We start from the raw sequence: 13,466 nt of genomic DNA on the forward strand, positions 1-13,466 counted from the left end.
ATTGTTATTACAAAGTTATCATGTGTTTTTGTATTATTAGGATAGTGAAATGTACTGATTATGTCACTGAGAATTGCTTACATTTAGAATGCCGTGGTTGTCATTTTGTGTAGGGCCTCTATGGCAAAAATCAGATCCCCAAATATTCAGAAATAGTGTTTTCCTGAATAAAAGTATTCAACTATAACAGAAGTCTATACTTTTAGAAATGAAAAAGACCAATGATTGTTTTTTAAAAGATAGCTCATAGGTTCCCGTGTGGAAAGTTCTGTAGCTAATAAATAGCAGAAAATGAGTGACTTATGCTGTTATAAATTTAAATTATTTTCTCAAATCATATATATACGTAGTAACCAATCAAGCAGATCAGAAGGGCTTGTGATGCAAAGTAAAAATCACTACCCTCTTCTCTCCTACCCCCTGACCCACGGCCCAGAGGAAGTCTTTTAAAATTGTTGTTCTGTTTATGATCTTCTTAACTAGATAATGTGATCATGCCTCTATTTTCTGCTTTACCAACTTAATAAAATATCTATTGATTGTTTACTATAAAGAGTCGTTTTCATTTTACCTGTCATTTTTCAGACATTATTTTGAGAGTATAAATTTGAGATTGGGGCAAAAATTAGATCGGTTGAGACAGAACGGGCATAAAGGAGTCAGAGACAACAAAAATTGTCAATTCTGTGGAGTTTTGCTCTAAAGGGGATTGGAAAATGGGTCTATAGTTGGACAGAGATGTGCAGTCAAGAAAGGTTTTTGTTTTCATTTGTTTCATTGGGACTAGAGAGCTTACATGTTTGTAAGTCAACGGAAATGATCCAGGAAAGACGGAAAAAGTGTTTTATTTGTGCAGAAACTATTCTTAGCACCCTAGCTCTATCTGTGCCTATGTCTATCTATAGCTATATAGCATATCTACACGGATATATTCATTGAATCCTTACAACAGCCCTGTGAGATAATATTATTATACCCATTCTACAGGTAGCAAACTTGGGGACTGACAAGTAACATTCTCAAGATCACAGAGCTAGTAAGTGGCCATGTCAGGATTCAAATTAGAATGTCTAGATTAAAAACCAGAGGCATGGATCGACTGCCTCTGATACCAATTCATTTTTAATATTTCTGTTAAGTAGCTTTTACTTCTCCCACTGGAAGACTTTAGTATCTTCTCTTTGTAATTGGCATTCTGAAGTTTTGCACTATTTTATCCAGTTGTGGTTCTTTTTTGTTGAACACCAGAAAGGCCATTTCAATCTAAAAACTATGGCCGGTTCAAATCTGTGGAATTCCCTTTCATAGTCCTCATCAGCACTCATCATTATCATCATTCCCTCCTCATTAGTTTTCTGTTGCTATGTAACAAATTACGACAGACTAATGGCTATTTACAATTTCTCAGTTCTTTACGTCAGAAGTTCAGGTGGGTTCAGCTGGGTTCTTGGATTAGGGTCTCACAAAGCTGAAATCAAGGCGTTAGTAGGGCTATGTTCCTTTTAGGCTGGAGGGGAGAATCTGTTTCCTTGCTCATTCTGGTTGACGGCAGAATTCATTGTCGTGTGACTGTAGAACTGAGTCTCCTGTTACCGTGCTGACTCTCATCCGGGCACCACTCTCAGCTCCTAAAAGTTGCCTGTATTCCTTGGCACATGGCCCCACTCCATCTTAAAAGCCAGCAATGACATGTTGAATTCCCTTTATGCTTCAAATCTCGACTTTTTCTTCTGCTACCAGCCAGAGAAAATCCTATGCTTTTAGAAGGCTCATATGGTTAGATTAAGCCCACCCAGATTAATTTAAACTCTCCTGATTGACAACCTTACTTACGTCTGTAAAATCCCTTTTGCCATGGAACGTAACATAGTCACAGGTGTGACATCTCATTATATCTTGTCATATTTACCATTTTCGGGGTCAAATTTGGGATTCTGGGGCTACCATGTCCACTCTCCCTTCATTTTTCTCTGTTCCCTTCCACTGTCGCATGTTGGATTTCGTAGAATGCTCTTCGGTATTGTTTATGTTTTCTTTCATATTTCCCATCTTTTTGTCTTTTTCTTCTATATTTTAGGAGATTTTGTTTTCTTTTCAATTTCCTTCTCTTTTGGAGAAATTTAATTTTTTTTCTAAGAGGTTTTTCTTGTTTATTTTTTAAGCAATGGTATTCTGATATTGTTTTATGGTGTAATATATTCTTGAACTCACTATTACATAATTAAAGATTTTTAAAAGTTGGTTTCTGTGTTCTGAATTACCTGTTTTCTCTGGTGGTCACTTTTACTATGTTTATTTTGAATTTTAGCTTTTATGTTTCTGGAATTATATATAGTGATTCTTCGTTATGTTCATATTGAAGACAGTGTTATTGAGAGAGTGTAGTGGGTTTCCTTTGACTCTTTTTAAATAGGTCTGTTTCTTTAGGTGGTTGAGAATTTCACCTTGGGGCAAGGTATGGGACTAGATGGGGCATTTTACTGATAGACCTTGAGGAGCACAGGTAGAGAGCTATCTGATCAACTGTGGGCCAAAATGTAAGAATAAGAATTTTTGGAGGGTACTTACTTCAGAGTCATACTTCGACTTTCTCTAAACAGATGATTTCAATTTTTTTTGGAGTATGTTATCAAGTGTCATGCCTGGGGGAAAGCCTGGCTGTCTATGCAGAGGCTCTGGAAGAGAAATTAGGTTGCTGACTGGTAAATTTATTTTATATAATATTTTTAATGAATTTTCCTGTTTTCAATGTTATTTCTCACTTTGGTTCTTTGTTGCATCAGTTGACTTTGAGCCCAAATCCTCCCCAGGTTGCTTTCAAGTGAATATTTTCACAACTACTCAGCAGTATTTTTATGGTATATTCTGGCCTGTAGTTTTTTCCCCTCTGTTTCATCTGTCAATCTGCTCACATATACCTTCATCTTTGAAAAGTTTGTTCTAATCTCTTGTATTCTCTGATGCACCTCTCATTCTTTTCTTTGGTAGGAAATTATTTATTTTGTATTTCAAAATCTTCCAAGAGTAGTTGTAGGGGTAGATAAAAGGCAAATACATGTTTCCAGCTTTCCATCTTAGATTGGATGTGAAAGTATGACTTTTTTTAACAAATAGATGGATTGGTTAAGTATATTCTGAATTAGCTCATTTTAGCATAGTGATTAAGACCACAAATTTAAAAAGACTTCAGTTTAAAACCAGCTGTACCACTTGCTAGCTGTACCCCATTTAACTGAATATTTAACCACAGTTACCTCAAGAGTACAATGGTTGAAACTATTAGTTGAGATAACACAGGATTGACATTTAGAACAGAGTCTATCCCGTGTTAAGTGCTCAATGAATAGTAATTACTATAATAGCAAGATAATGACAGAGAAATAACTGTGTGATCAAAGTAATATGGGTTATTTGGTTTATACCATTGGTATGATCATTATCATTATCAAATATTGATTGAAACCTATGATGTCATAAGCAATGAGAACACAAAGATATAATGGTAAAAAATTGTTTTTCTCTAAAGATAATTAAAAATAGTTGTTGTGTGTAATACTTATGTATTATTTTTATAATGGTATAAGATCTTCCTTTGAGGAAATAGTTCCAATTTTATAATGCTTATGTATAGTAAAATATTTCATTAACAGAAATTATTTCAATTAGGTTCTGTGTTTCTTTTCGATGGGTAAACAAATATATTTCTTATTTATATAATTTTTTAAAGGAAACACTGTTGAATATAATATATATCTGAAATATGAAAGTAGCTTACAACTTACATAATTATTTTAGTATATATAATAAAATAATTCTAATATATATAAATATAGTCTAATAAGTATTATATTTTTATATGTAATAATAAATACGTATATCCTAGGCAAAGGGCCATGTTATTCACTATATCTCTGCTCCCTTGGTCAGACAAAAATTAATTCTAGTTAATGGGATGCTGGATGATTATTAGCTTTGAGAGTAGAAGAATATTGCTTCACTTTGAAGTTCTAAGTCATTTATCACTATGTGCTTGGGAATAATTCTGAGACTTTGTACGCTAAATAAAAAGATCAGAAATACAAACTAGATGTGTTCTGTTTAGGAATACATTAGGGAAAAAAGGATGTGTAAGTATACAAACAGTGGCCAGTTCACCCTTGGAATTTCATTTTTGCTATTCAAAACATGCTAGGTTATTATCTTAGCTTATGGGAGCTGTGACTTACTACAACATATTACCAGGTCTATGGTAGCACTGAAAACATTTTGTCTTTCATGCTACTGAATTTTAGAATTTTTAGTTTTCATCTGGAAAGCATGAATATTGTTACATAATTTATCTATTGCTACAGAAAATATATGAATTTACGAACTGGAAATCTTCCATTATTCATACCTTACACGATCTCTTTAGCATTTGTCACATTTGACAACATTTTGTTTAGAACTTCTTTTTGAACTCTCAATTTTGCTTCTTTTCCCACTTTTTTATTGTCTGTATTGCTAGATCTTCTCATACCTTTGATTATCTTCTTACTCTATATCCTTTTTTTGAGGAAAACTTATCCACAACAATCATTCAGCTACCATCACAAAACACTAACATTTATCACGCCTGTGAATCCTGCCCAGTCTATTTTCTAAACTGTAATTCTCTGTCTCCTATCATCTATCGTCTATCTTTCTATCTACCTGCCTACCTACCTGTCTATTCCCAGCTTTTTTACAGCTATTTTACTGGAGATGTCTGCCTGAATGTCCTGGGAGGTATCTAAAACTCACCAGGTTACAAACCAAGAGAAGGCTTATTTATAGCATTCTCTATTCAAAAACGTTCCCCGTTTACTCCGTACAACATGTCCACTGCATCCAACAACAATCTCTGAATCTGCTACTTCTGACAGGTTATTAGCAATATCATCAAACCAGTTTCTCAACTAGTAAATTCAGGGTCTTGTCAATGTCTCAATTTTCTTTTTTTTTTTGACTTCAACTTTTACTTTTTTAAAAAAAATTCAAAAATGATCACAACTTACTTTCTTCAGATTTATGACCAAACCATATTATTTTGTATTGAAGATATTTTTTAAATGTCTTCTTATTCCATTCCATTCTGACCTCCACTTTTCAAGTCTTTATTACTTTTTGCATCCTTTATTGTGTTTCTTTTTACCTATTTATATATTCTTAAAATCATTACAGAGAATCTATTATGAGCTAGTCACTGTGCCAGGGACTTACTTCAGATAGTAGTCAAGGAAGCCCTCTCACATGGTGACATTTATGCCAATGATAATGGGAAGATGATCAGAAGCCAAACTATTCTCACATCTCCTCCCCCTTCCAACGCTACTTCCTATCATTCATTCTCCACAGTGACTTCAGATTATTTTTTTTCTAACACAGGTCTTTAAACACAAATATTGCTAAAGTGCTCAAATTTATTTAAGGACTCCAATTACTTATGATGTGAAATCCAAATTCCTTTAAGGCAGACCTCTGCCTTCTGTGCCAGCATGGATTCTTTCCTACTCTTTTTTTGTACTAGGACAAAGATTTGTATTCTCCAACAAAATGTGAACAAAACAACACAAAATAAAAATAAAAACTGTATGTTATACATTGTTCTTTGCATGTACCTGAAATGCCCACCTACTCTTGTATGCCTACCTCAGCCTTCAAGACTCATCTCAAGCATAACATCTTCAATGAGGCTTCCCTGAGAGAATTCGATTCTTCTCTATGCTCCCACATGCCCTCAGCTTCTAGAAAATACCTCTATTATAGCACCTGTCACATTAAAATTCAATCATCTTTTACATGTTTGTTTATTCAACTAGATTGAGCTTATTCAAGTCAGGGACTGAGATATTCATTTCTGCTATTTCTAGCATTGAGCACAAAGCCCGGCCTATTAGATATTTATTACAAGTTTGATGAATGGTTAGATGGATGGATGGAGAGATGAATGACAAAAATTTGCCTTTTTCCAAAAATAATTGCTTTGAATATATCATTAGTCTTGCTCTCATTTCAATGCCAACAGTTTCAAGAGATTTCAATGACATGACTTTTCTGACCCTAGAAATAAATTTCTATATTTTACAACTCCAACACAAAGAGCTTATAAAAACTTCTCAAGTTGTGCACTAGATTCTTTTATATTTTTAAGATTTGAGGCATGGAGGGAGGGATTAATGGAAATTCAAAGTGGGTTTGAAGGACATAGTAGTTACTTGTAAATAAGAACATTCTGTTTATCTTCTTCTAGTTCACTAAGGAAAAAAAATGACAACAACACTGGGGAAAAATAGCTCGTGCATTTTAGATCACAACAAACAAAACTAATAAACAGCAAACCACAGAGACCTGTCAGCTGAAAGGAAGACACAGCATTCATTTTATAAACAATTCACTGGCATGTCAACAGACAATCTGGCAGGGAAAGAAAGTGAACAATATTTTTCAAGAAATATCTATTTTGCTGAATAAATCTTGAGCAAAATATTGTGTGAACTGTATGGATATGGAGTAAGGGCCGTGCAAAGTGAAGAGTTCATATTTCCAACATGAAATATTTTTTTGTTGTTGAGATACATTTCCTTTGAAATTTGAAAATTATTCCAGTGTCATTAATAGTAACCCCTTTTCTACAATAGAACATTTAAATAGATGTTACAAAAGATTCTTCTCTTTCTAATAATGATGAGTCAGGTATGGTGATAGAAATAGTAAGATACAGGCAATTATCTTCATATTAGCAGTATGATTCAGGGGATAACAGAAGGAAGCCATAACATTGAAAACAGTTTAGAATTATTAACATGGAGACCAACTGATGTGATTATCCCCTCAACTTATCAAGAATTACAAAGATGATCAGATTGAACATTTAAAGTAATAGGATCCTTGTCATAGATTGAGTTCTCCCAAAAGAAGATTCTTAGATTTTGATTTAGGCACAGAGTATTTATTTGGGTGGTGATCTCAGAATGCTGGAGTGAAACAGTGGGGGGAGTGAGACAGGGATGGAGGGAAACCCAATCAAAAGTGGGTTCTTGAACTGGTTATAACTCTAGGCAACTGGGCTCAGTCTTACTGGGGACCCTTTGGGGAACTATGTAGAATGAATCTCAGAACAGTCCCTCCAATGAATATGAGGCTGGGACATCCACCTACTGACACCCATCTTTCACTGACTGAAGGTTGCTCCTGGAGATGTATGTTTACCGCACTTATGGACTGTGCCTTTAGAGTAGGACACTTTGGGAGCTTGAGGAGGGGAGCCTGCAGTATGTGCAAGAACTGTCCATCACAGCTATAGCTGAAGGTAGAGCTGGTCCTGCAGCGTGTGGTGTGGGGCACCAACAGTATCCAATGTATATGTGCATTTGCACTTAAATTTATAATTTCTCAAGCAGCTACTTTAAATATAAGGATGTATATTTCTGTAATTTAATTGCTCTGAGATCAAAAATAACCCAGTACTTAAAAATTTGCAAAATTTGAAACAAATTTGGAAAAGTCATAATGTGCCACTCATGACACATATGTGGTAAGTACATTCTAACATCTTGTTGTTGCTATTAACTAACAGGCTGGAGATAATTTGCTCTATGTAATTCTGAAGACATCATTTCAGTGAAGATCTCTTCTTGTAATTCTTCAAGACGTTTTTCTTTGAGGGGATCATGCTAACAAAATGGAAAAATGCTTCTGACATCTAAAAGAGTATCTTTGCCATCCATCCTTTTGTTGTAGGTAGAGCAGAGCTCCTCTTGGGCATTGGAACAGTAACTAATTTTTCTTTTCTTTTTGCTACTAAGCTATGTCTTAGATCCTCTATAAATATTATGTCATCAAACTTTTAACTTACAATAGTCATAAAATTTTTCAACAAATATGTATTTCATTGTGAATAAGTCTTGAGCAAAATATATGTGAACAGAAGTTGGTTACCCTGTTTCAGGCGCTGTTCTAAGGAAAGTATCTGTATTAACATATTTAACCTTAATTAAAATACTGTGAGGTAAGAAGCATTATTTTCCTTATTATGTAGGTAATGAAACTGAGGCACAGTAAGGTTAAGTAGCTTCCTAAAGGTCATAGAGTTGCTAAGTATCTGAACTAAATTTCAGACCCGACTGTCTGACGCTGGAGTCTGTGCTTGTTAACAAAGCTACTAAGTGGCAATATCAGGATTTAAATCAGAGGGTAATTTAAACCTGGATTGATCTGATTCCAAAACCTATATGTTAATGGTTATTCTGCATCACGTTGCTTCAAAATCACCACTTCAATCCTCCTCTGTTTGTGCAACAGACTGAGTTTTCGAAGTGCAAATGGTGTCGCATCTCACCTCATCATTTGTCTGTTTGAAACCCTTCAAGCCTCCCCATTACTTGAAGGATCAGGCTCAGTTCCCTTTTAGGTAGTTCCTTTTTACCTGCTGGCTTCACACGCTGCCAATCTTTGAATGCCACATTCTAGTCACATTGATTTTCTTGCAACTACTCGTTTCACACTTCCCTACCTCCATGATTTACACATGGTACACATTTACACATCTTTGGAATCCTTCTCTGACTTCACTTGGTTTCACCCCATTTTTCTTTATAACATTAACTAAGGTATAACCACTTTATGAATATTGATTTTCATCTGAGGCAGGAAACGTTTTAAAGTGAAATGAGACACTATTAAAAAGCTATGTCAAGACAAGTGTAAACCAGCACTGCTCAGGACAATATGGGACTCATGGTCACCCCATTGATGAAGGTCTTCCTGTCTCCTCATCTCTCCTAATTTGAGTTAGGTACTCCTTTCTGTCCTTGTATCTTATCAATGTTATATGCTTTTAACGCGCTACTGAAATTAACCCTTTTTGAGAGTCTGTTTCACTAGAATGGAAAATTATTGAGGATAGGAGTTTTATTTTGCTCACCTTTGTACTACTTTCCAAGCTCAATTGATTGTAGGTACTCCATGAGTATTTGTGTAATGAATGGACTCAACGTACATTTCCAAAAGCTAACTACAGCAGGAGAGGACAGGTTTATAGGACTTTGGTTTAGTATACAGAAGTGGTAGCACTGGGTACTGGTGGGACTGATGTAAAAGGGATGGCCAAATTAGTGGAGGTTAAATCGGATTAATTTTTTGGCAGGGCTAAGGATTAGGGTTTGATCTCAGATGGAGAATTATCTGGTCTGAGGTGAGATTATATACTTTTGTCAAAACTGGATTAGTGGGAAGGACTGAGGTTACAGTGAGGGACGAAGGTAAGAATAAGAAATGCACGCAGCCCAGAAGTTTTGGCAGGGTCGGAGCTAGTATCAGCTTTCTCTCATAGTGAATTTAAACATGTCAAAATAACAGTATCTTAAAGTAATAATCATTTCCTTCTCTGTGTTCTGATTATATGTGCATATAATAGATATATGTACAAATGATTATTATGTATTTCTACTGCTACATCATATTGTATATGTGTGTGTTGGTATCTATTTGATTACATACTTGTTTCCCCCATTAAGCCATATGCTTCTTGAAGGACTAGGGACTATGTTTTACACATACTCTTTTTCTCTTTCCACCAGATCCATTGATGTGCCTGACATATAGTAGACATTTAACTAATCCTTTTAAATAAATGAAAAGTTTTCTCTATTTAACTCAGTCCACTTTCTATGTTTGATCCATCAAACTGCTGATTGTATCTTCACTAAATATGTGTTCAATTAACAACAATAGAATGTAATCTTATATTTGTTTTTGGCTAACTGATGAATTTATATTTTTCCATTACTCTACTGTAAGCATCATGAGGGTAAAAGTTATGTCTGTTGTGAATATTTGTATCCCTTCTGGTGAATATAGTGATTGGTACATAATAAAATTATTTTTAAAAATGTTGCATGAATGAAAAGTTGAAATGTGCAGATTTATCTTTGAAGAGGATAGGGTCTTTGGTGGGCTGACTTGGGTTTTCTAAGTGGAGTCCTCTCTCACATTTTTCATCCAGGATCTTCTCTATTCTTTGGACAGTTCTAGTGGCTGAGAAGTCAGTTCTTGCCTATGATAGTGAAAAATGTCGTATTTTCCTTGGTACCATTCTCATGACTTTTTCCCCCCCTGAGGTTATGTGTGTGGAAGCTTCAAGTTCAGAGTTAATTCATACATTTTGCAAGTATTTATGAAGTGGGTTAGTTATTTCTAGCATTCTGCCATCTTCCCTTCCTGGTCTGTTTTTTTCTGTCACTGACATCCTTACTCTAAGATCTTAGGTCAAGTGACTAGCTCCTCTCTCCCTCCTGCCCCTGACCCACTCTTTTTGAGAAATACTTCATGTGTTGGAATTATGACACCTTGAGTCTCGCCTTAAGTGAGAGGGTGGGAAGTGAGATGCAAACTACAAGCTTGAACTTAAGCTCTTACCAAATTTCCACTCTTATCTTTTAATAGATGTTTATTGAATAAAGGAATGAACCAATGGAGACTGAAGCAAAGATAATTGATAACTAAGATCTTAGGCAGCATTTATTAAGTAGCATTCAGGGGTGAAAGCCATGCTTTACTGAAGTTTTATATTTCCCATTTTTTGTTGTTATTGTTTGGTTTCTGATAGGTAATGCTTTTTATTTTTTAAGAGGCTAGTTTCTCCTCTGAATATTAAAAAAATATAGAATTAATTTAAAAATTACATATTACTTTCCTTTCAAATGATCCTTAGATAAAAGAATCTAGACAGTCATCTATGCTTCAGTCTAACCCAAGGCAGGAGCAATTGTCCTCTCTTGCCACTTTCCATTATTTCTGAGTCATTATGCACATAGTTCCACAGTCATATCACAGTTTGAAGAGAGAAGATAATACACCAACTCATCCAGAAAAAACCTCATATTTAATACTCATATACTTAGCGCACGTTATAACAGTTTTATTCTGTAGTATACAAAATATAGCATATTATTCAATTCGATCATTCATTCAACAAGCATTCCCTGAGTGCACATTGCGTGTCAGGTACTATGCCAGAGTTTGGGATGTAGAGGAGGATACAAGGTTGACCTACAGTCCTCGAGGAACTTTGGTGGAGAAGACAGGTACAATGCAACTGGATTAAAGGAGTAGGGAAAGAGGATGATATTTTTTTCTTCTTGAGAAGATCATAGACAGTGATCTTTAAAACACACACAAAGTAAAAGAATAGATATTTGTTTGAGAAAGCAGAGCTGAGCGGCTGGAGAATAAAGGAGAGGCCAGTGGGGAGCAGAGTGACTTGATTTGGGGGTTTTAAACATCGTGTTGCAGAGACAAAATGATGAAGGCTGGCCTGCCGGGTGGAGAGACCGAAGTAGGTTGATGCCTGTAATACGCTAACCAGGACGTGACGAGCGTCTGAAGCAAAGCTCTGGCGATGTGATCGAGAGGAGGGGGAAGTAGGGGGCTTGCTTAAGAGCAAAAACCCATTTCACGTGTGTGGTGAAGGCGACTGAGGGTTTCAGGAAGGCCCCGCCAGTGCTGGCTTCTTGCTGCTCGAGCGTCACGATCTTCTCTTGACCTAACGTTCCCAGGCAATCTTTCTCCAGGTTGCCACAGTACTTTTTTCCTGAAAGCGTATATCTTACAAGAATATATGGCGCCGTTAGAATATTACCTCGGAATGGTCACACCTAAGGGAAAGTGTGATAATTTTACCCATATTGGTAGTGATAGTGAAATACTCACCCTGGAGAAGAGACATTTCCTTCATGTATTAAGTAAAAGTCACTAATAGGCAATGACGTTTTATGTCCTTGTCTTTGCCACAATAACTGGAAAACAAAAGTGTGTATGTTTTTAGAAATCTTAACATAAATTCTATTCACACCGCAACACAGTTCTCATTGCTATGGTAGTGTGTATATATATATGTACTTACTTCGGTAGGTAGGTGGTTACTTAGAGCCTGTAGTATCTACAAAAAAGCAGTTAATGAGGAGTCAGGATCTGAATTCTTGTCCTGCTTCTGCTAAAAATGTTTATAAAAAGTTGAACAATTTATCTATGTAGCCTAAGTTGTAGATAATCTACTTTAAAATATACAAGTACCCTAGAGAAGGAAGAGGTAAGGAGGTAAGGTTTAAGTAAAAGGACTAAATAAAAATATAAATAAAAAGATCTTGAGATAAAGAATCCTGGGTTATGTTTTTGGAGTTGTCAATGATTCGTTGCCTAGAGTAACCAGTTTATCTGAACACTATGAAGAAACTGTTGAAATATGTGAACTCTAAAATTATATGATTCCAGAACATTTTATTCATTTAAATAACTCTATTTAATAATAGTCAAAATATAATAACTAATGTTTATTGAGTATTTCTTATGGCCTAGGCAATGTGTATATTGATTATCTCACGTGCTTCCCCAACAACTCACGGCGAATCATGACTATTCTGTTTTAGAGAGAATGAAATGCGTTTCAAGGAGACATAACAAGTCTCAAGTCATAAATGGTGGCGCTGAGGATCATATATGTCTTGAGATCATGTACCCACACGCATACATACACACACAGTATGTTTGCAGAACTAAAATGAGGCAGAATATTGTAAAATTGTCTGATGAATTTTAAATGTCTTGATAATTATTTGAATAAATATTTGCCTGTTGTTGGGTAGTGGTCATATTTATTGATTTTCATATCTCCAGCAACAATTAAATTGTCTGGCACATAGCTGCTCAAATAATGTTAGTTAAAATGAGTTAAAAGATCTGAATATTGGTAAACAGTATTGTTCTTGGAATTGTTGGATATATGTCTGGGACTCTTGATAGACAGAGTAGATTTGGTTATTCTATGGGACAAAATCAGCTTTCCTGGCCCAGGATGATGGTGGAGGGAACCATAAAGAATTGAAGGAAAAGAGAAAATAAAACAATCCATCCACAGAACTAAGCACTGAGATGTTGGAATAATATTTATATAATACTTTGGGGTTTTTTCTATCAACTGTGTTGTTGCCAGACCAAATATATTTTTATTCTGAGCCTTTAAGTTTTGTTCTTTTCATAAGACATCGCCAATCATCTTTTATTCGTTCATTTTTTAGTACACTAAAATTCAAAGTTGAGAGCACAATTAGGTCTATTTGAATAACTAAGAGTTGAGGTAAAAGTAGCCCCAGTGGGAAAAAGTCATAGAGTCGCAGTTATAATTCACCTCCCTATTCCCTGCTGCTACCCTTGATACAATGTTCCTCTTTTAAATGTTATACCAAAACCTTTTTTAAAAATGTCACTAAGATATGTATCCCCAGGTGATATAAGGAAACATGATATTCTTCTTTCTACTACTCATTCTCTTGGGAAAAAGAATAATTTAGCAATTTATTTTGTGAGAACCTCTGTCACGGCTTTCAATCCAGCTTTCTTAGACCTCTTGTTAGCTAAGGAGTTATGTAACTTTTACATGCTCTTTTGAA

The 13,466-nt window shown here is 35.3% G+C and overlaps 1 pseudogene; it reads left to right on the forward strand.

The window, feature by feature from the left end:
- Positions 1–13,466, forward strand: part of LOC131402540 (uncharacterized) — a 236,576-nt pseudogene that overhangs the window by 14,303 nt on the left and 208,807 nt on the right.

Source organism: Diceros bicornis, unplaced genomic scaffold (assembly GCF_020826845.1).
Source record: "Diceros bicornis minor isolate mBicDic1 unplaced genomic scaffold, mDicBic1.mat.cur scaffold_124_ctg1, whole genome shotgun sequence".
NCBI lineage: Eukaryota > Metazoa > Chordata > Mammalia > Perissodactyla > Rhinocerotidae > Diceros > Diceros bicornis.